Source organism: Varroa jacobsoni, unplaced genomic scaffold (genome assembly GCF_002532875.2).
Source record: "Varroa jacobsoni isolate VJ856 unplaced genomic scaffold, vjacob_1.0 scaffold_690, whole genome shotgun sequence".
NCBI classification, from domain to species: Eukaryota; Metazoa; Arthropoda; class Arachnida; order Mesostigmata; family Varroidae; genus Varroa; species Varroa jacobsoni.
The window spans coordinates 61,876-82,868 of NW_019213592.1; the positions used below are offsets into that span (position 1 = coordinate 61,876).

The 20,993-nt window shown below is 43.1% G+C and overlaps 2 protein-coding genes across 4 annotated transcripts in view; one reads left to right on the forward strand and one right to left on the reverse strand.

Annotated features, from left to right (window-relative positions):
* LOC111262669 (uncharacterized) overlaps positions 1-20,437 on the reverse strand; it is a 39,282-nt gene extending 18,845 nt beyond the window's left edge. Inside the window, exon 1 of the mRNA XM_022837085.2 lies at positions 18,724-20,437. The gene's annotated coding sequence lies outside the window, so the exon portion shown is untranslated. The remainder of the gene's footprint in view (positions 1-18,723) is intronic.
* The window catches only part of LOC111262668 (annulin), a 58,856-nt gene that overhangs the window by 21,578 nt on the left and 16,285 nt on the right, over positions 1-20,993 (forward strand). The window lies entirely within an intron of this gene.

Genomic DNA, 20,993 nt, shown 5'->3' on the forward strand with positions numbered 1-20,993 from the left:
ATTTGAAAAGCTCATTGCGCGTATTTATCTAGAAATTAGATTAGAAATTTGTTTTGTGCTGAAGATACAGTGGAATACGAGTAATCGATTAAGTCGATCTAAATTAGTTCGAGCATATTTTAGCTTGTCAAAAAACTGCATTTATTTATCATACATAAACGCGCGCGCATGTGATCGTCTTGTACACTTTTCTTCTTAGAAGTATCTTTGCTCTTGACACGGATAGCATTAAGCTTAAATTATGGCGAAACCCCGTCTTGTGAAGACCTTCATACGATTCGAAAACGTCTGTCGTCCAGTTCTGTCAGTTGACTTTCACACATCATCTTCATTGATCTTCTTTACCATTGCTTTTTTGTCAACTATTATAATAACGCCGTAGTACGGCTTCGCTTTCGAACGGGTTGTGTGAGGCAAACTATATAATAATTACGATACGTTGTATAGTGCAGTCGAATATCTTTTCTCATCCCGGATTAGCAGTTGTACGTTCTCTGTGCTCCGCTAGATTTACTACGATACGTTCTCTTTCTTAGAGAAGAAGAATTTTTCAGACAAAGGAAAGCAGCGCTTGGCTGAACGGAAAGTCACTTTTCGATCAGGCGATTTTAGCTTCTTTTCAGTCATGAATTATACAAATTGTCGAAAGCGCAAATCGGCCCCTTTGCTAACTTTCTTTTTGTTTCAATCAACGAATCATAACAGTGTATACCTCCTGTACAAAGATAAATTACGTCAAATGTCACTGTATGCACTGCGAATCACAATAACCACGGTTCGACCGTGAACTGTCCTACAGTTAAGCTTAGCTACTTTCTATCCTTATGTTTGACAGGAACCAAAGGGATCGCTGCTTCTGATCCTACTAACCGCACATAGATGCTACACAGTTCAAACGAAACAAGAAGTTACTTATCAATTTAAATGAAAAGTTAAACCTCCTGGGTACGCGAACGGCCCATTCGAATAACAAAGATCTACTCCGTCTGAGAACGCAACCCTTGCTGCCATACGTATCAGAATCTGGTCGTCTCCAGGCTTAAATATACTTCGTTGCTTAAATTATACATATGCGCACAAATGCAACGTTGACAAAAAATGTCCCCAGCTCATAAATTGTTCCTAATGTTGTCGACCAGACTTCACAACAGCGGACACCATGCTGCTTTGGACGCGCTTCGATGCACCGTTGGGGCCTCTTTGCCCATCTTCCGCCCTCGCTTGAACTGACCGGACGTTATCGTGTTCAGCATCTGCTCCCATATGGGCTTCTCACCAACGCCCGTTGTAGGCCTGCGCCTGATCTGTTGAAGGATCTACCACCAGCGGGATCATTATCGCTGAAGAGTACAGTAACACAAAGCGGCAATTGCAATAGTCGAACTGCTTCTACCGACTCGAGCTAATCAATAGGCTGTTTTGCCCCTAAGCAATCTACATATTGGCTTAATGACTGATATTAGATCCGATTTCATCTGCATCGTGTGTACACCCGCCATTAGCATGTGCTGACGAGGCATCGCTACCATCGTCTATAGATTCTAGCTTCAGGTGACGGGCCAAGTAGTTTTTAGTCTTATGTAGCTTTTGCTATTAGAAATATAGGCGGAGGTGGCGGATCGTCACTTGTTCAGTGGGATTTTTAGCAGCAATTCTTTCTTATTGCCGATACTCGATTCATAATAGTAGCGGTAAGAGTAAAGATTTAACGTTTGTTAGGTTCCTGCTGTCGACAAGAACAGGGCATTGTAGCTCCGTTGAATTTATAGAGTACCCTACTACGCATTCGATACCGGAACCTGTTCAAGGCAATGCATCGCTGCGTTCAGGCGGTCAGTAACGTCGTATCTGCAGGGTTCGGCTCTAATGGATTCGTAACGGCTGATTTGTTGGCGGGCGTCTGCTAACAAACAGTACCTATAGCTCAGCGTGACCACAACATGACGACTGCCGCGGGCGTTTATGAGTGCAGTCATGCCACGTAGATTTGTGATGTTGAAAACTGAAAAGCCGATGTAACTGCTACTCTTGTAAGACACAAGTCCCGCGCACCATACTTCTCCTATCCGATTCGTAAACGTATTCTTTTCGTAACTCTATTTACTTGCTGGTACCAGCCAGTCCATTGGCCGCTAGTTCCACCGACATTGGTCTGTAGCAGACGATTCTACGCCTCATAGAAAACCAGCGGCTATGCCTTTAGTAGCTATCGCTTTCTCGCGACCCTACAAACGCACGCATGCTGCCGTTTTTTAATAGCGGATAGTTGGAGAGAAACTCAGCCACCGAAGATATGACTGGCAAGCAACACCTTTGATGGCAATGAAAGCGCTAAATCTAGGCTGTGATGATGTCGCATAGCCATTGACAACAAAGACTGTGCCCAGATGCGATATGGGCAAAAGACGAAATTAAAACTGTTTATTTTCGTTCTCATCTGCTGTATCTTCATTACCAGCAGTGCTCTAGGGTGCCCAAATCCATGCAATAATGGCTAAACGGCCCTACAACAGTGATGATTCTCGTTGCCAGATATTCCCATCCGAATTTAGCTTCAATACAATCCTTTCAAGTTTTTCTTGTAGTGTAATGACCAAATAGATATGTGCAATAAGTTATGGCATAAACGAGATCGACAAAAAAATAACCAATTATCGCAATGGCGGTATGACAGAACTAATCAGCGGCAGGCGCGTTCTACACGGCGAGCAACAAGCGTAAAAAATTTAAGAGTTTTTAATTGTGTGCAGTTGCAAACGTCTACATGAAAAATATTTGCGGAGTACTCAATTAGGCAGTTAGCCTTATTTATTATATAAACCTTAACTTTGTGATGTTCTTCCTTCGTAGGTCCTTCCTCTTTTTTTTTTCCCTATTGTCAGCTAATTCGATGCCGATTACTTGGTGAAACGGATGATGCCACAACGAAATTAACGAAATCTTTAGCACGCCAACCAACATAGCTTAATTGCTGTTCTTCCTTTTGCTCTATTGGATGTCATTATTATCATTACTATAAGATAAAGCTGTGACTCGATAAGTCACTAATTATCCCGGCCGCATCATATTACATAGGTATTACTGCGTTAAAAATAGAAAACATATATCTACACATGTCGGCTGCGTTGCGGCGGATAGCTAACAGATTATATATATATATAACAGAATATAAAAATACTAGTAAAAAGACATAGTAATGAAATAGCATAGTAGATTGTTTACTGTAAATAGAAGTAGATAAAATTAAATCATCTGACATTTGCGTATATCCTAGTTCATTATGAACGTATTAATGTCAACATATTAAATAATTATTTCATCACATCTATCCAAATGATGCGACTAAAATATGATTAAATAGGCATGGAACTTGGGACAAGCGTAAAGGCCTGTGCTATCGCACGCAGAACGTGTAGACTGGTCGACTTCCTGCTCAGTTAGATACGGATATTTATTCTTTAAAAAATACAGCATCATATAGGAATTAGAAAATTCGAACTACGTTCTTTAATTACTAAGAAGATGAAATTCGAGAACGATGTACTGGTGGCCTAAATAAAGTGAGCTTCTGTATAGAATAACTAACTTGCTAATGATATAAGACAACATTTCCAATAACATTTTCTCTGCCTTATCCGGAATTCTGTTTTCGTCACGTTCTGTACGTTTCCAGGCTGTGCGCTAAATTTCAATGAAGAGTATCTACGCTGTGAGATATACATCGGCTCATTACGTTGGAATATACTTTTGTACAACACAACGCCATGCGCAATCACAGATTTTAACGTATCCAGAATCGTGCATTTTCGTTAGAACGAGCGTTACGCTTGAGCGTACTTTTTAATTACAATGGAACATAGCCAGCGTTAGGTATTGAATCAGAACTGATCTGCATAGATATTTTATGCTGGACTATTGGTTTACAGTGATCTTCATCGGAAAGCCTAGATAACAAGGACAAATTTTGTTGATGACGGTTCGTTTTCGCGAAAATGAGTATATTGGTCTAGGTATAAGCGATATATTGGTTGCTGTGCCTAACATTGTATATATAGCTAGAGTAAGTGTATCGACTTCCACGCCCTCGATTGCGTTAACATTGCATTACAGACCGCTTTACTTGTAACTTACCTCCACTAAGCTACGAAACTTAGATACCTAGAAGTGGATGTACAAATGTTCTTTAACAAAAGCGGATCATTACCTACAGACGTATCTGGCAATGCAACAATACACGAATTTGTTAATTTATTTTATCTGTAAATTAATCTGAATTCATATAATAATATAATGGCACTTAGTGTATAGCCTGCGTGCACTACCCGTTGCAGCGATAAGTAGGCATGTATACAAGATTGCGGTTACCTATAAAAGCTTCTTTAGACAAATGCGTATGAACGACATAAGCCTACCTGTGACAAGTGATATCTTCCTTAACTGGGAAATGTTCATTTGCCAATGATTGATCAGCAACGTATCAGCGGTCGTCAAAAATCGCCCCCCGGCGAAAACCGCTTAATGGATACCGCAAAGTAGAGCTGGGCCGATATTGCGGTACACGTACTGCGTATTGATCGCGATTACAAAGCCGTGAATCAATCATTTGTAAGCATACCCATTCAGCCAGCCGATCCCGCCAGCCATTACGACCACAACAGAGCCACTCGTTTATAAAGACACTATATAGGATTGTTAACCAGGAAGCCAATACTATGAATTTTCTCATAAGATGTATGAAGGCTGCATTCATGGCAAGCAAATACACACAGATACGCATGCATACATATATACACATGCTCACAAGCGCAGGTATGATGACTCTATCATGATCTATTCCCTGCCTCTAATACTTGTTCTTTGTTCTCAAAGGCAAAATTCGAAAAAAAGAAACTGATGACTAAAGTCCGTAATAATGAATGCATTGAAGCTAGCTTCAGAGTACAGGTGTGACCGGCGCAATTTTGGCCGAGATAAACAGTCACAGTGTCGATCCATCCTGCCAGATCGTTGAGGGATATCTATTGAGAAGTTCGGGGCGTGACAGATGAAAGATGGTGGCAGTGAAGTGACTGATACGTCTTCTTTTCGACCTTCACAATGTGATGGTGTCTGTTGAAGTGCTACTCAGTGCGATGCTCTCATTCGTTCTCGTGTTGGTAGTGCGTTCGGTTTCGTAGAAACGCTTGACAGAACGCTTGTTATCGTGTGAGCTCGTAATGTAGACTATCAACGTATAACCGGACCTTACGGACGGCGTTTTACGTTATTGAAAAGGTTCTATCTTGTGAAGTCAATTGGAGGTGATTAAGAGAAAAGTATCTATTGAACGGTCAATGAATTACCGCCGATCATCGCTCGCGTGTTAAGTCGATTCATGTAGGCGAATACTCATTCTATATGGAAAATATATCAACTTCTCGATAAGCTCATTATTCTATGACAACCAATACAATTTCATAACAAAATTGAGAGATAGCCATAGATATGTAAGTTTATTGTGTACTGAGGATGATCGCGTTTGGCAAGAGGACATATAAAAGTAATTCGATTTAATCTTATACGTCTGTTTGCCTCATTCAACATTTAATCTGCGGGTAGGTTAAGCACAATTATCATTTAATCCTGCTCCCAGTTTTTTGCTAAAATTCCCTTTTCAAGTAAAAGTTTCTATCTCCGATCAGTATCGGTATCAGCGCCGAAATATTTGATGAATTTTATATGTAGCAAGTGTTACTGGCCGTTCATTAGGAGAACTTACATCATCTTGCATTACCATACAATGGTTGGACAGTCAGATGCCACCCGTCCTGGTTTGACACAGTCAGGAAAATGTGTTGTCAGTTCAATCTAGTGATGTGCTACTATATAAAGTTCTATGCAATACACAAAAGCAGAAGTCGAGCTTGCACAATGTAAGCACCATTTTTACAGTCACACATTGACGCAAGTGGCTTGCATGTGGGGCATACCGCTCGTTTCAAACCTGTATTTAGCTATAAGCATATATTCTATGCAGGACAGGACTGGTTGGTAAGCCATAGAGCATACGAATGACGCCAAGATCCTTCTGTTATCGCCTTCGACTTCATTCGACAACCCTAGGATTCTTTTTCAATTAACTTAGAATCGTCTATCAATATGATCGAGGTATCTATTTATTAGTAAGAATTAGTATGCAATGCCGCCGTCATTGCAGTTTCAGGCTGGTGTCTCATCGTACCTTACGATAGCACTGCAACTTTCAAAGAAAAGATGCCCCTTTTCATGGACTATATTCCTGCTTGGCTTCAGGGGTGTTTCGGCGACAACGACCGAACCCCAGAATTCTTTCCTGTTCATTGGCTGCCGCCGCCGCTGTTGCTCGACGAGCGCCTTCTTCTGAAACACTTCGATCTTTTATTCAGTACTACTTACTACTAGTACGATTATCAATTCCATAATAATAGTTCCACTGCTCATTGATTTTGATTGAATTGGACGAGTCACAGCTCACGCCGACATCATTGGGCTATACAAGAAGGGCATTACTTTGTTTGCTTTTGCTTGCCTTTGCGGCATCATCGTCGTTGATTTTGGTCCGCTTCATGTCCTTTTGTTCGACAGGCACAAGCTGCTTGCGAACTGCAGCATGATCTGTGCACTGAAGTAACATCAAGTGTTTAGAGTAGGCCATTCGTATGTAGCATGTAAAAGCTGCCTAAGGGCTTGTCAGATTGACTGTGCCAATGATCACGGCGAAATAGACAAACTGGCAGGCGAACTGATACACGTAGAATCCAAGATGGTTCATCAGCAGTTCCTATTAGTTAATGACAAGGTAAAGAAAAACAGTTTTCAAAAGTCTAGGAACAAATGGGGAGCTGTACTATGGCGATGCGATGATCATGATGATGTAGAACTTCAAAGACGATTTTTAGCTCTATTGACATCGGTATCGCCATCCTCGCCGTGGCTGCGGCGTTCAGCTTGGTGAAGTGGTCTGGTATCACCTGCGACGTATGTGTCTGCTACGTTATGACGTATGATACAGGATTATGTTACCATTCCAGCATCGCTTCTCGTCAAATCTAATATTATTTGTATGCAGGCGTCGCTGTTCTGTTCAGATCTTATCCATACTTCATTTTTATATATCCAGTTAGTACTAGTTCATTCGTTGTTTTTTTCTTTATTTTCGCGTTTTGTCCGGTTCCTCCAACCGATTGAATCCTCATCGTATTCATTTTCGTACGACTGCCACGGAATCAAAGGCCTCTGCTGCTGGTGCTGCAGGTGTTAGAAGGCAACGGTCGTCTATGATATCTGAATTGAAAGAGAAACAAGTTTTTGGGGAGGGATTCATAGTGGCTTTGAGCTTAGATCGGTGCCACTTGGTTCTACGAAGGATGCTGACGCTACTGAGCACCGGTCAGTTAGCAGCGGTCTCTGCCATTTGCCATACTACGAGAGTAGTCTGATTGCATGCATCAAACTGAATAAATAGGAAGAAAGAATAGGAACTCGTATTTCGACAAAAATTAAATCGACTATCTACGTATGGGCCAATCTATCTATTGTTGCTGATCGCTTCCCCTCGATTAAGTATCGCTGAGAGCGTAGTCGAGTGGCATTTGACCAGCTCTCACCAGCAATCGGCTTTTCCCTCTATTCATTTTATACAAAAGCGTTTAACAACCACTTGCGTCGCTGCGGCCGCCTGGACGTCGGACACAAATAATAGTCGCTGATGACGCTGCTACCATTGGCAAGCGTTGACCTGTTTGCACCATGAGGTATGGTAGTGTAAATGTTTCGTGCCGCGGGACAACTGTCCCCTCGCCCCCTGTCAAGACGACAATGGATTACGGGTGGCAAACCCTTTGAAGATCATATCGCGGTGTAGCTCACATTTTGGAGCGTTCTATTTTTCTCTCGTCACCTTTGTTCTTTTACGTACTCATGCGCATATATTAACTGGTTTGCCATCTTGCGCGGACGCATGTAGGTCGTGTAACTATAAATTATCGCTATGGCGGAAATCGCTATTTCTATTATTGTGAATCGTTACCTGACGTTTTCCGTTAAAAGCCAGGGCTAAACAACAGAAATGGCTAATCCATTACTCGTTGATTGGGTCACAAAAACCATGGCATCGTCGCTTCGTTGGCCGTTCAGTGCCATTCGATAGATGCAAGGCCCAAATTTGTGGCAGATAGATAGTGCTTCGGGAGGTAAATTCGAGAAATTTCAAAAATAGCATGAGAAATATATACTAAAACAACCCTATAATTGTAACTAAGAGCTAATTCAATTGTAACCAATATAGTTTTTTTCCCAGAATATCTCAGAGGGTAAATGGCAAAAATACCAACCTGGATTTTGGAGCAAATTTACCAATGTTTACACCGTAACCATCGGCGCTGTGTTCCCAAGTTCAGCTCCAATTTTCTTTTCTAAAAAAGAAGAACCGTTTCCGCTAGGTTATTGAACGTTGTTCGACGAGTCCGAGGGTTCGATGTATTAGCATTGAACAATGAACAACGAGTCAAGTCGACCCTAGAACCCCTACCCCTGTAATAACAACACCCCCCCTCCCCATAAAAACGAAAGCTAGTTTCCCTACCACCCACGTGCACAAGAACATGTCTGTAGGACATTTTACGATTTGAAAGACCCGTTTATGCGCCTTTTCACTGCTAAACTGAGCGGATCTTCTATCCAACCGTGAAAAAGGTGCACTTCTCACCATTCAACAACAATGAGGTTTATGTCTAAAAGCGTTTTCTTATGTCTTTCATTACGATTGGCGGGGGGGGGGGGGGGGGTGGACTTATATAGTTCTCAGCTTCTACAATGTACGACAACTACGAACGATGAGGCGTTGTTGTTGACTTCATATTTTAACGGTCACAAGCGTTGGTATTGTCGTCGTTGTCATCACTAACCGGCAGTTATGTGCTGGTGATTCGTTCGTCGGGCCAGTTCAGCGATGATGTTCCAGGAGAACGATGTGTAGGGAGTTAGGGATAAAGACTTCTCTGACCATCGAATAAGGCTCGTTCCGCCAGTGAGTGGTCATCTTCGTTGTGGCGGGATGCACGTGGTCGTTCCTTTAGTTCGCGCGAATACATCCAGATAGGCCGGGATGTATGTTCATATATCTTTACATTTATTCTCCTGCATCTTTAAGCGTGAAAAGTTAGGTGTGTGAAATATGCCAAATGGTTGGTCGGCTGGCTTATGGATATGAATCTGTTTCTTAGTTCAACAGTAGTGCGGTTTGTTTTATCCCGGAAAGACCGTGGCGAGAATCGTTCACACTTGCGGAGAAAAACGCGCTGTACTACCACTCTCGGCAGTGCGTGCCACTACACCATAGTACGAAAAAAATCATAGACACTAGCAGCCGTTATACGACAATAGCATCAGCCCCAATATTAAATGTTGTTCTTAGCACCAACGCCTGACGACCAAGCAACGGCCGGTCGGGCGTTAGTGGTGCGTTACGGCGGGAGCGAAATGAAACGCAACAGCGTACCATGACGGTGGCGGTGACCACGGCGTCAGCGGTAGTGCTCTGGGGTGAAATTAGCATCCGCAAATTTAAACTAGCTGCCGAGGGGGATGGGCGGAAGTACAGGCACCAAACGAGAACCGGCCTATAGGAAGGGACCGTTAATAGCATTGTGAAAAAAAAAAAAAAAAAAAGGACACTGCTGCAGCAGCAGCAGCGACTAGCGGTTAGATAACGGTAGCGGACGCGATACAAAGCCGTTGAAGTCATTCGAAGGTGCCATATAGGAATCGAGCCCTTGGCTTCTCTTGGCTATCGTTCCTTGGATGTTTTCGGCGTTTTTACTCTCACCATTACTGGATTGCGTCTGCTTTACCCGCTATTGACTTAGCTCATGGGTAATTTGTACACCGCATAATTCCAGAGCGTATCAGTTCTTCTATATACTTGAAGCTGATGAGACAGGTTGCATTGGCTAAACCAGTGTAGCTTTTTACGCAGGCAACGGGGCTATTAGTTCTCTGCGCAGGTTCCTAGTTGCTGTGCCTCATCTGGCTGCTTCTTCGTCGTCATCAAAATTTTCTTTTTTCTTTCGTTTGAGAGAGGTACGGACTGCTTCTAACTATTATCGTGAGTGTCGGTACCAGCGCTTGCACCATGCCGCCCCATCTCTACCAACACCCCAACTGGATACCGTTACCATGTACGTCTTCCTTTGCGCTTACGCAGTCGCCGCTGTATCCTGCTTGCAGCAACAGCAGGTAGCAATCAACATGCGCTGGAGACGATAAGGCCGACAACAATGGGATGGTGAGACGCAGATGCTCTATAGGGATAGAAAAACAGTAGGAAATGATAAGGCCGATCATTGGTAGAGTCAGTTACGGTGAGCGTGAAGTGACGGAGGGGGGCGGTAGGTGGCTGGGGGCGAGTTTATTCCTAGAAAATGTGACTGCTCCTGGTTCGAATTAATGCCGACGACCATAGCGGCAGCTGTGTTAGCAATAGAAGCAGCGGACGGAATGGTCCGTTGAATCTGATGACAACTGGGTAACAGAGCAGCGTTGAGTAGACACAGTGGTGTCCATGAAGCACTAATGGGCATTGCCATGGCAAAGTTTGCTCCGGCTTAGGTAACAGGTTTTGACGATGGACGAAGTACCGTTACGGACAGTACAGACAACAGGAAAGCACTCGCATAAGATTAAATACATATGAGCCGCCTTATAAAAAACAAAGAGTAACGCCGGTCAGAACTGTTGCTCTGGGACACTATCACGAGAAAACGAATCAGGAAGAAGCGAATAGCGGCAGCGTTTGTACCATATGCTCATTGCTGGCCGATCTGACACCGTCTAGTATACAGACGCATTGTGAATTTGTTATGCTAGCGCGAAGTGCTAGCTTGCACCGATGCTACAATTACCACAGTACGGACGTCAGGCGAACCCGTCCTTACCGTCGGCGTCGGTAGCACGTGGTCGGAAGGAATCATAACCGTACGTGCCTGTAACTTTGTGGTATCCTGTTGATGTTGTTTTCAATAAAAGTACGGGTTTGAGAATTGTGTCAGATATAGTCACGCCTATATGGAAATATTTGTCCTTGTGATATACTTCAACTAATTGTGCGTAAAACAAGCGAACAAAGGTATACAAACGAATAAACATACGGAGGGAGTGTGACGAGACAGAACAACATGACGTTACCTTTTGAATACACGAGTCGGTATAATGTATTAAAGGTGACTCCGCGTGCTATTAAGAAAACGATACGGTTCTTCGAAAAGATGTCCTTTTATTTCAGAATAATTACACAAGCGCCCAATGAGTATGTCTCGTGGTTCAGTGAAAGAACTAAGCCAGGTAGCGGGGTTAGTGAAGAAACAGCAACTGTTGCTCGCGAAGAAGTTGCGTAAGTTTAGGTGTGGCTCCTCGATTCGTTTGCCGAATCGTGCGTTCTCGTTCTTCAAAAATTAGAAAAAAAAATCACGCTGCATGGTTGAGAAGCAAAGTTTCTAGACCGTCAAAATATCAAACAAGGAAAACATCAAAAAAAACTTGATATCTCCTCCCTAAGCTTCTGGATGGAACCGTTGAATTTTACCCAGCAGCTTTATTCACAGTACGGTGTTCGCTCACAATTTAAAAGTTATAGTCACGATTCCACAACAACTCCTCGATAAATCTTTTATATATAATATATATATATATATATATATATATATATGTAAAAGATTTTCCAGAGATGTTATTCATTAACAAATAAACTCTGTAGAAAATCGGTAACCATTTCTAGCGAAGAAGTTCAATGGACATGAAAGATCGAACTGGTTGAGTCAGCCACAGAACGGACAGCTAGTTCAGGTTACATAAGGATAATGTTAGAGTTGAGAGAAAAAAAAAAGTAACATATAATTTGCGTGAATCGCAGCAAAGCTTAATAACTCCGATCAAATTAAATGTGTTTTCTACTGTCGTGCTTGCCATGCCTTGCCGGCAGATACACTGGAAATCGAAACAACACATAAATCAGGACATCTAATCAAGGCTCACTAAGGAGGGAAAATGTGTGTCGGAATAACTAAGAAACTCTGGACTGCCCTATCCTGAGCGACAGATCCGTACAATTTAATGAATCGCACACTTGCCCTCTTACTAATAATAACAATCATTTTTTTTTAACTTCATCTCAAGTTGGCATGGAAATGTAATATTAAGAACGCGTATCATTTTTTTTTACAGTGTAATAAGGCATAATGATGTAGCTTTGCTTTCGTCTGTATTTCTTTTTTCCAACCGTTGTGCATGCGGAATGTGGGCATCCATCCGATCGCAAGTTGCGTTCAATTATCCGTCGACAAGATACGATTTATTGTATGTTCTATAGACTTTAGGCTAGCTGGTAATTTTTTTACGGAACGAAGCAGGCGCCTGCATTAACTCCGAATCACGAAATAGTTATCACACTTCATGGACGGTGAAGCGAGCCTTGATAAGTATGATATCCTTATCTAACGATTTTTCTCCTATTAATTCAATACGCAGATGGTAATTTTTCGCACACAAACCTCTATATTTGTTATGTACATAAGTATCATTGTTTTAATTGCTATACCTTATTCATTAAGCGTTTCTCAGAAGGACAGCAGATAGTAAATGATAATAAGATCTAAGACATACAAGGTAACTTCGATTGATGTGCTATTCATAACCAATTCAACACCACTCGGTGTGTTATCAAATACGCTCCTGTATTCCTAGGCCCTGCTGTTGTCATACAAAATTACTTAGTAATAAGTAAAAACTTGTTGGCTTACCATCTCTCGATGGTAAGCCATCGAAAAACTTTATTAAGTTCTTGCTTTACTTTATTAAGCTAATGCAGGAACTCGCTTTCGCTGCTAAGTGGTTCGTGGACAATTATAATTCAAATTTATTTAGAATTATGCATTTTCTGTTCCGTTTATTGCTCCGGTAACCTCTCCGTAGATCGCGTTATCCGCTGACTATTCTATCTTTTCTGGCGTCCGCTTTTTGTGGCAGACAAAAAAAATAGTTACAATTTGACCGTTTGCCAAGCAAATGCAGGAATTTCTATGACTTTATTGGATCTAGCGTTGGCTGCAATAGCACAAACATAGTTTCCAGCGTTTTCATTCCATCTCAGTTGGCTAAAGTTACCTGATTAGATAACGGATTCATTTCATCGAAACAGATGTAAATTGTTTCCGTCTTCGAGAGAACAATCCTCTGTCGGCGGAAAAGGAATACGTGTCAATCGTCCCTATGTGCCAACAGCCATAGAACTTGGAACCCGTTTTACTGCAGCAGAAACAGCAACGTTAGCCGAAAAACATTACGACAGAAGTCAAATACACTTAACGCTATAGTATCCTTGCGACGCTGTACTGCGGCAGGGAAGGCACCACTTGATCAAATTCTACTCGGACGCTCTTCATTGAACCCTGTATTCTGCTGGCCGTATACAACGACGGTGGTGGTAGCGCCGCGAGTTCTATCCGGTGCGATAGTTTCACCAACTCGCATTGATTACGGCAACTATGGCTGTATGCGTTCTTCCATGGCTCAAACAACGGGAGAGCCGATCGTCGCCTGTTTGCTTCTGGCCAGTACCGCTGTTGCCATTACAGGCGGCGGCGGCGGCGGCGCCGCCGCCGCCGCGACGGACGTAGCAGCGAACGTCGAACAGTCATCAAGCTTCAACCCCCTTTGACCCGTTCATAATACGGTGGCGACCTCGAAAAAAAACTGACCGAAATGGCAAAAAAACATGCGTGCGCATATTTCGGTTATGCCGCATTACTACTGCTACTACTAGGCAAATGTTCTGATCCGACGTCGGATGGATTGATGGCGAGGCCGTCTCAGCCTGAAAGCCGGTTTTCGTGTTCCCGCCACCACTGCCATCAACGTAAAACGGGTCTCTGTAACTTATATATTCGCTCCCTCTCGTTTTCTTTCGCTCCTTATCCTTCTTTATTCCCTTTTTTCCCAATATGGAGCCATTGGTAAAAAGCGGCGTGCGTAGTTTTTCGGTTACGACGCATCGTTACAGAGAATATGCGTCGATGTTTATCTGTGCGAGGCACGAAGAGCTCTGACGATTAATAGAAGTATTATTTGTGGATTTTCTTATTTTTTTTTCGTCTTATATGTGTTTGTCGAGCTGCTCGTGAGACTGCTACGAGGCACCAAACTTTTGTTCGTTCTCTGCATCACCATAGGGCCATTTTTCCCTCAAATTCTAATGTTACGTTTATTTTACTGATTATAGTAGAATAAGATTTAACAAGAGTTTCTGGTTGAAACCGACTAATAACGGAAATAAGAATACTGGTTTAATAAACCAATAACATAGGCTGCTGTTTTCATCGGGGTAACACTTACGATAATTTCGTCTAATTCAACACGATAGATTATTATGTTATGCAATTTGCTATACGAGCACATTAAGCAGAACACGCTAATTATAATTCCACATAAAGACTGCGAAGTCAACGAAATGCTCCATGATAGATTGTAAACATTGCAATAAGACCAAAAACTCAAGTGATAGATAAGCGAAGAGGACAAATTCTTCGTTTCATGTAAGTTCACCCAGATCAATAAATGATGCGCATCTTTCGGCCAACGTCTTTTTTGAGGTGTTCAGTTAGTTAGCCTATTTTCAAACAGGCCGAAGGTAAAACAGAGCACAATACTCGAGCAGAGTCATAAGAATGGCAGTAAAAACGACAACAAAGCACCAATGCCGCCGATCAATCGGGAGTAACACCGCTAGTGAAGCTGGCCGATTTATATCGTATTTTTTGCCTACCGCCGTTCGTCGTATGTGATCTGATCATGATTTCTTCAAGACGAAAAAAAGGTTGGCGGATCGGCCCATTACTGCAAATAAAAAAACGGTATGGGGCAACTGTTTAGTAAATGTGCCAACAGCTGTCGTCGTAAATCCGTTTTCGTCTAGTTTTGGTCGTCGTCGTGAGTTAAATGCGTTCTCAAAAAGCTGCATCAGCGCGTCTTTATTATTTCTCACAACGATTATTGCCAGTGCATCCATCGTTACTGCTCTTCTGATCTATGATTCTACATCATTACCAAAAATGAAATCTCAGAACCACGCAAATTCAATGACACCACAAATTTGCCATTTATCAACTATACATAATCGTAGATCTATGTCAGGTACAAGCCGCACAAATTTTTTTACTTTTACATTCGGCACCGCCGTCGGACATTTCATCAGACGGCTAGTTCAGAGCACGCAATGAACTGTCTCCACGGCCGGATTTAGACATGGATTACCGCGTCTCCCTAAGCCTGATAGGCATACACTGAGCTGTCACAGGACAGACAAGATCACTGCAGTCAGCAAGCTAAGTCGAATACGACTATTTTTATCATACTCTTATGGATTTATCTTTATTACGTTTATGTACTGTTGCGTACGGGAACTAGAGGTTCACATTGCTAAATGACTATATAATTATGACATGGTACTTCAAGTGGCTAGATCGTGACCTGTAATGTCCGAATGAACAATACCCGCTAGAAACAGTAGTGTGACCGGGTTCCCGTTAGCAGTAGGCGGGGTCGACACGTGTGGATTTTTTTGCATGACTGTTGTTTGTAGCCCGTACCATAGATTTGGACTGAGCTCGCACATACTGGACTATTCTCTACGTGCAGCGCTTTCTGTCGCAGGCAATTTATATGGTGTATTTAAACAAGTCTACCGAATAGACGGAAACTCTGATCGGGGCCAGTATTTCGAAACGGAGGCATTAATTTATCTCTTACACGAATTGTGTCAAAATCGCAAACATATTATTCATTTCAAAAGAAATATTGTTATAACCTCAATTAGTCTCTTAATCTCAAACAGAGAAGTGGCCGCTTTTTAAATAGCTGGAAGCCCGAAAAACAAAAACGGACAGTCTATGGAATCGGTAGAAAGACATATATATATGTGCTAAATTACGTATAGAATATGACGATACGCACGCGCGTATTATTGGCGAACGTCGACCACGGAGGATTACATGGTTCAGTGTCCTGTACCATCCCATAAAGCTTGCGTTGCTTACCGTTGTCGTTCATTATTCGTATACATGACACTTCTCCATTTACGTTCGGTGGTGCTCGTATCCCTCCGCCCACCCACATACCGTTACGGCACACCTGTATAATGTACTGTGATTATGTACAGCCGCTGACAAGATCTGTATGTTCTATGCACGCGAGCCTCACTGTGGGTCACAACGAAAAAATGACGCCTACCAGAGGTGATAAACGGGACGTTCAATGCGCAGAGCGACGTTCCTTAGTTCTATATCTATCTGATCGGGGCTCATGCTAGATAGACTGTTAACTACAAGCTGAGATAACACGAAGTACGTATTTCAATTGCCAACAGCTACATCTAAGCTGTCGACATGAATCGTGTACTTCTACGCCCCGGGTTGTTAACTGTAGCAGCATTAGTTGTTATCAGCAATCACCGAAAAGCCTCTGACTATAACATACGACTGTTACTTTATCTAATCTTCGATACAATCCGTTGTGAATATTATTGGCATCGGCTTTTCTCTGAGATTTCCATTTCGGAACAAAGATAACTTTGTAATTGTGCAGGTAAAACATTTAATAACTGAACAGTGCCATGTCAAGAAGAGATAAGAGACTACTTGAAATTGAAGCGTCTCATTTCTAGCGTTTCTATCTGTTGCCTTCATGTTTCTGATTTCTCAGCAACACAGAAACATCTATGATATTTCAGTGTAAATATAGCTTAGATAGTAGGACGTGGCTAGTATGTCAATCTAACAGCTACCGTCAGATGTGATAGACGCCTAGCTGACCTAAGAAAAAAGGCCTATGATTTTCGTTTTTTCAGACTTTCTCGCATCAATGCATGTTAGATCATTCATAAATGAGGCCGTCTCATTACGTCTGCTCTTTAGGCAAACGTATAGCGTTGTCTCAGAGCGTGAGTCGAGTTGTGCGGTCCTTTTTAGTCGATGCTGAACAGCGTAACTTTTGAAATTGAAACGGACCATCAAGGTTGGAAGCTGTGTAAACGAAACGTATCGCAGCTGCCAACCTAGGATTTTTGTGCCTACTGGCTCCGTCCTGATGCTATAACTGACGTAGTAATTCGAACTCGAATTGATCTCTATAGACGGATAGCATTTTTCCAGCTTCAACATAAGCCGCAGAGCGCGTTCTGGAACGTCTTTCAGAAGCCAAAAAAACTCATCCACAATACTCGACATTGACTAACGTAAAATCAATGGTAATGCTATGTCGTAAGTTTGATCGCCGACGCAGGTACAAAGCTTAGAAGCATGGCCGACAACAATAACAAAAATCTACTTGTGGTATATGCATATATGTATATATATATATATATATATATATATATTTGTATGTAATAGTTTATCCACAAATGTATCTATTACTTGTTATTTTCGCTGAGACCTTTGGCTCAACAGTCCTATAGCGTGATGCCAAATGCTCGTTGTATTTCAAGTCTAATCTAATATTTTTCTGACTAAAGCACGCTTACCAACTCTAGAGCCGTCCCTCCACGATGTCAAGTGTACACACATCTGGTTCAATGATGTGTATAAGTTGAAATAGATTTGGACACTCACGCCGCGTCAGCTGGCAGATGGTTCCCGTGACGGCAATAGCCTCATACTATTCAAATGTGCTTGTTGGGAAAACTTCTGCGAATCTTTACGTTTTAACGATATTGTTAGGAGCGTTGGACTTTGCTACGGACGTATAAATATCTTTTCATTACCATGCCAGTGGCTCTTGGCAAGTATTTTGTCAAAATGTATTTTCTGCCGGTCAGCACAACCAATTATTTATTTTTATATATGTATTATGTTATATATGGCGTTCTATTTGGTTTTCTTCGTTTATGTCGTTTAAATTGGTAGCTCAACAAGCGTCTTTCGACTAGCTCGTAAAGTTGCGGGGTGCCTGTTTGGCGCCACAGGTGACATAAAAGGCCGGTGGCCGACCTGTTTCTTGTTAATGCTGTTGTAATCGACGTTCGTTTCACCCATGGAGCTAACGAAGGCATCTGCGGCTCTGGAGTAGGCGTGATCGTCAGTTACAATGCCCCCCACACCCCACCCCGTTTTGCTCTGTAACCATTTCACGCTTTGAACCACTGGACCAGGAAGCGAACGAGCCCGGTAACCATCCTTTAAGAACAGGACAATGCCCATAAATAGCCAAGTCGTTGTCAACAGAATTTGTTGGCGTGCCCAAATACTTTAATACGTCCTTTCATGACGTTTCATCATTGTTATTATCATTACTGTGGGCTCCAACTTCAATGAAACAAACTAATTAATGGGACTTCAAACGGTCGTAGGTACGGCTCGTTTTTTAACCACGGGAAAGGTCTTGCGAGCTAAGTTTACCAGAACTTATCATCTAGTTGCCTTGCTAGCACTCTTGAAGATACAAGAGCGATTCGTTTATCTCTAGAGAGTATTTTCTCGATTGTCTCCTGCATTTGCGCAGTTTCGCAGCTGTGACTGCGGTGGTCGGCAATCCAGCGAAAATCCCTGAACCAATTGTGACAAGTGGCATCCGATCGCTTAGCCTGCTCACGGAGTTACCTAAATTACACGGCCGAAACATCCTTCGTAATAGGTGCAATCACTCCTTTTGTTGCGTTCTTACCCCTTAGTTCAGTTGTCTCGACCTATCGGGAGGCTGAAGTCACCTCGAGTGCGGTTATCCTGCTGGCAATCTGAACGTTATCCATAGAGTAACTATCCACAGCTGATTCGGTGGGAAACAAGCATGGCGGTCTAATCACTGGGCGTACATTACTTTTTTTTTGGCGAGCTCCACCACAATTGCCTTAGAACAACATACATGCACAACTTCACTACGGAGCACCGGCAATCAAGTACGATGTAGCGATACGCGGTCCGCCCGCTGTTTGTACTAATCAAACAATCAGACAGATGTCTTCATCGCACGAACTGTCCACAATTTCATTTCTAACATTACGACTCAACCCGACACCTGTTTATCATGTCTTCTTTCCTTTACGAAGTCTACAATGCACTGTGGCGTAGCACCGTCTTCGTAGCTATCTTACCTTATAATCTTTGTGTTAACAAGGTCGGAATCGAACCGATTTAATTGGTAGAAATACCTTCATATTATAGAAGAAGAGGTTCATACGTTGTCGCGCCCCGACTTACTGACGACCTATACAGATGCGCGAGACTCCAACAACATCGAGCCACGACCGATCACGATCGCGACCGTTGCCTGTCGCTGAACCTCAGACGTGCGCACCGTGTTACGGGCGAGCGCCACTTGGCAACTGGATGAACATCCGATAGACAAGCACACGGGGAGCCGGCTTTGCTCATCCAAACATAGTTCTCTCCGCCAAACTCACGCGGCGGCTCCGTCAGCGGCTGCGTTCAGAGCCTAAGCCTTCGCATACACACGCCGAGAAACTGACCGACAGATAGACCAATAGAATCTACTACTACTGCTAAGCTTACCACTGCAAAAGCAGCGGCGACGGAAGCGCTAGCAGCTGCAATGAGAACGAACTATAGCAAGGGTGTTGCACTACTGCGGGCGCTGGTACTTTTGCTTCGGTGTACCGCGGTTACGGCGAACAGCAACAGCAGCAGCCTAAGCCCTGGCTGCTTCTTCCACGGAAAACTGCTGTCATCTACTGTCGACTTCCTCTCAATGACTAGCAGGGGGTGCGAGGTAGCGCTGCTGCATTGCTGCTAGAGAATATGTATGGATTGTTGGAAAAGAAGATAATTACGGAGGAGGAGGAGTAAGCTAAAGAGCTGGTCGACAATCTGACCGCTAGGTGGCGATCATGTTCGACTCGTCCGCTAGGTGCGAAGCAGCTGCTAGCGACCGAAGCACCATCTAGTGGCAAGTGTGCGCGGGTTCCTGGACGAAAAAAATGAACTATGGGAGAGAATGCAAGTTGCCTAGCGGCAGTCGTATTCGTGGCAAGTAGCAGGTAAGTAGAGATGATAACAGAACAGATTTGACAGAGAGGGATGGGGGCGGAAAGATTTGTATTTTGGCGTGTCAGAAGTTGCGGCAAAGACCGGAGCCACGGACTAGCTAAATTTATGAGGACGGATAATATTGCTGCTGATGATATCGAGGACGACGATGACGGCGTTGGTGCCGTGTTTACGAGCTAGATTTATCGTCTGTCCGTCATCTCCCTACTAGTTTTTCTCGAAGCAAATCATACAGAGGTAGTAGCAACAGCGGTAGCCGTAACGGCGGTAGTAATTCGCGCTCGCGGTGGCGCTAGCGGGCCATCGGTGGGAGCAGAAGCAGGGCGGCTATCCTAGCGGTTCACCTAATGCTGGCCATGATTAGACTGAATTAAGCGTGGTAGTGGGCGATGGTTCGGCGAACGTATGTGTGAACGTCAAACTATACGTGTGTTTATATATATTTATACGCGTGTAGATGTGAATAGATGAGCGCGCATAGATGTCCGTCTGTTCGTTCGTCTGCGTATGTCTGTCTGCTTGCACGTGAGGGGAGGAGGAAGCAAAGGGGGGGGAGGGGGGGTTAACCCAAATCATATGAGACGAAATAGCTCGAAGTGGCCTGTTTAGCTGACTCTACTTATGGATAAAATAGCGCAAATAATGATGGGATAGGGTTCAATGTGCCGCTTGAGAGGAGGACACGCTATGTTTGATTCTGTATAGCGTAACATCGTATGAATATCGTGCATACAATACTTAGTATTAAGGCAGATACTTGGCTAGTGTTCCTGGTATACGTCAGGGCTTTATAAGTCCGCAATAAACTTTAGTCCTCTGATATCGAAACGAGACAAATTATATTCAACGCAAGCTTCTCGATCGCACGAGCGGCTTCGGGCATAATAAGTAATTTTCAGCAGACGGACGTTACGGTAACGGGCCGTGACG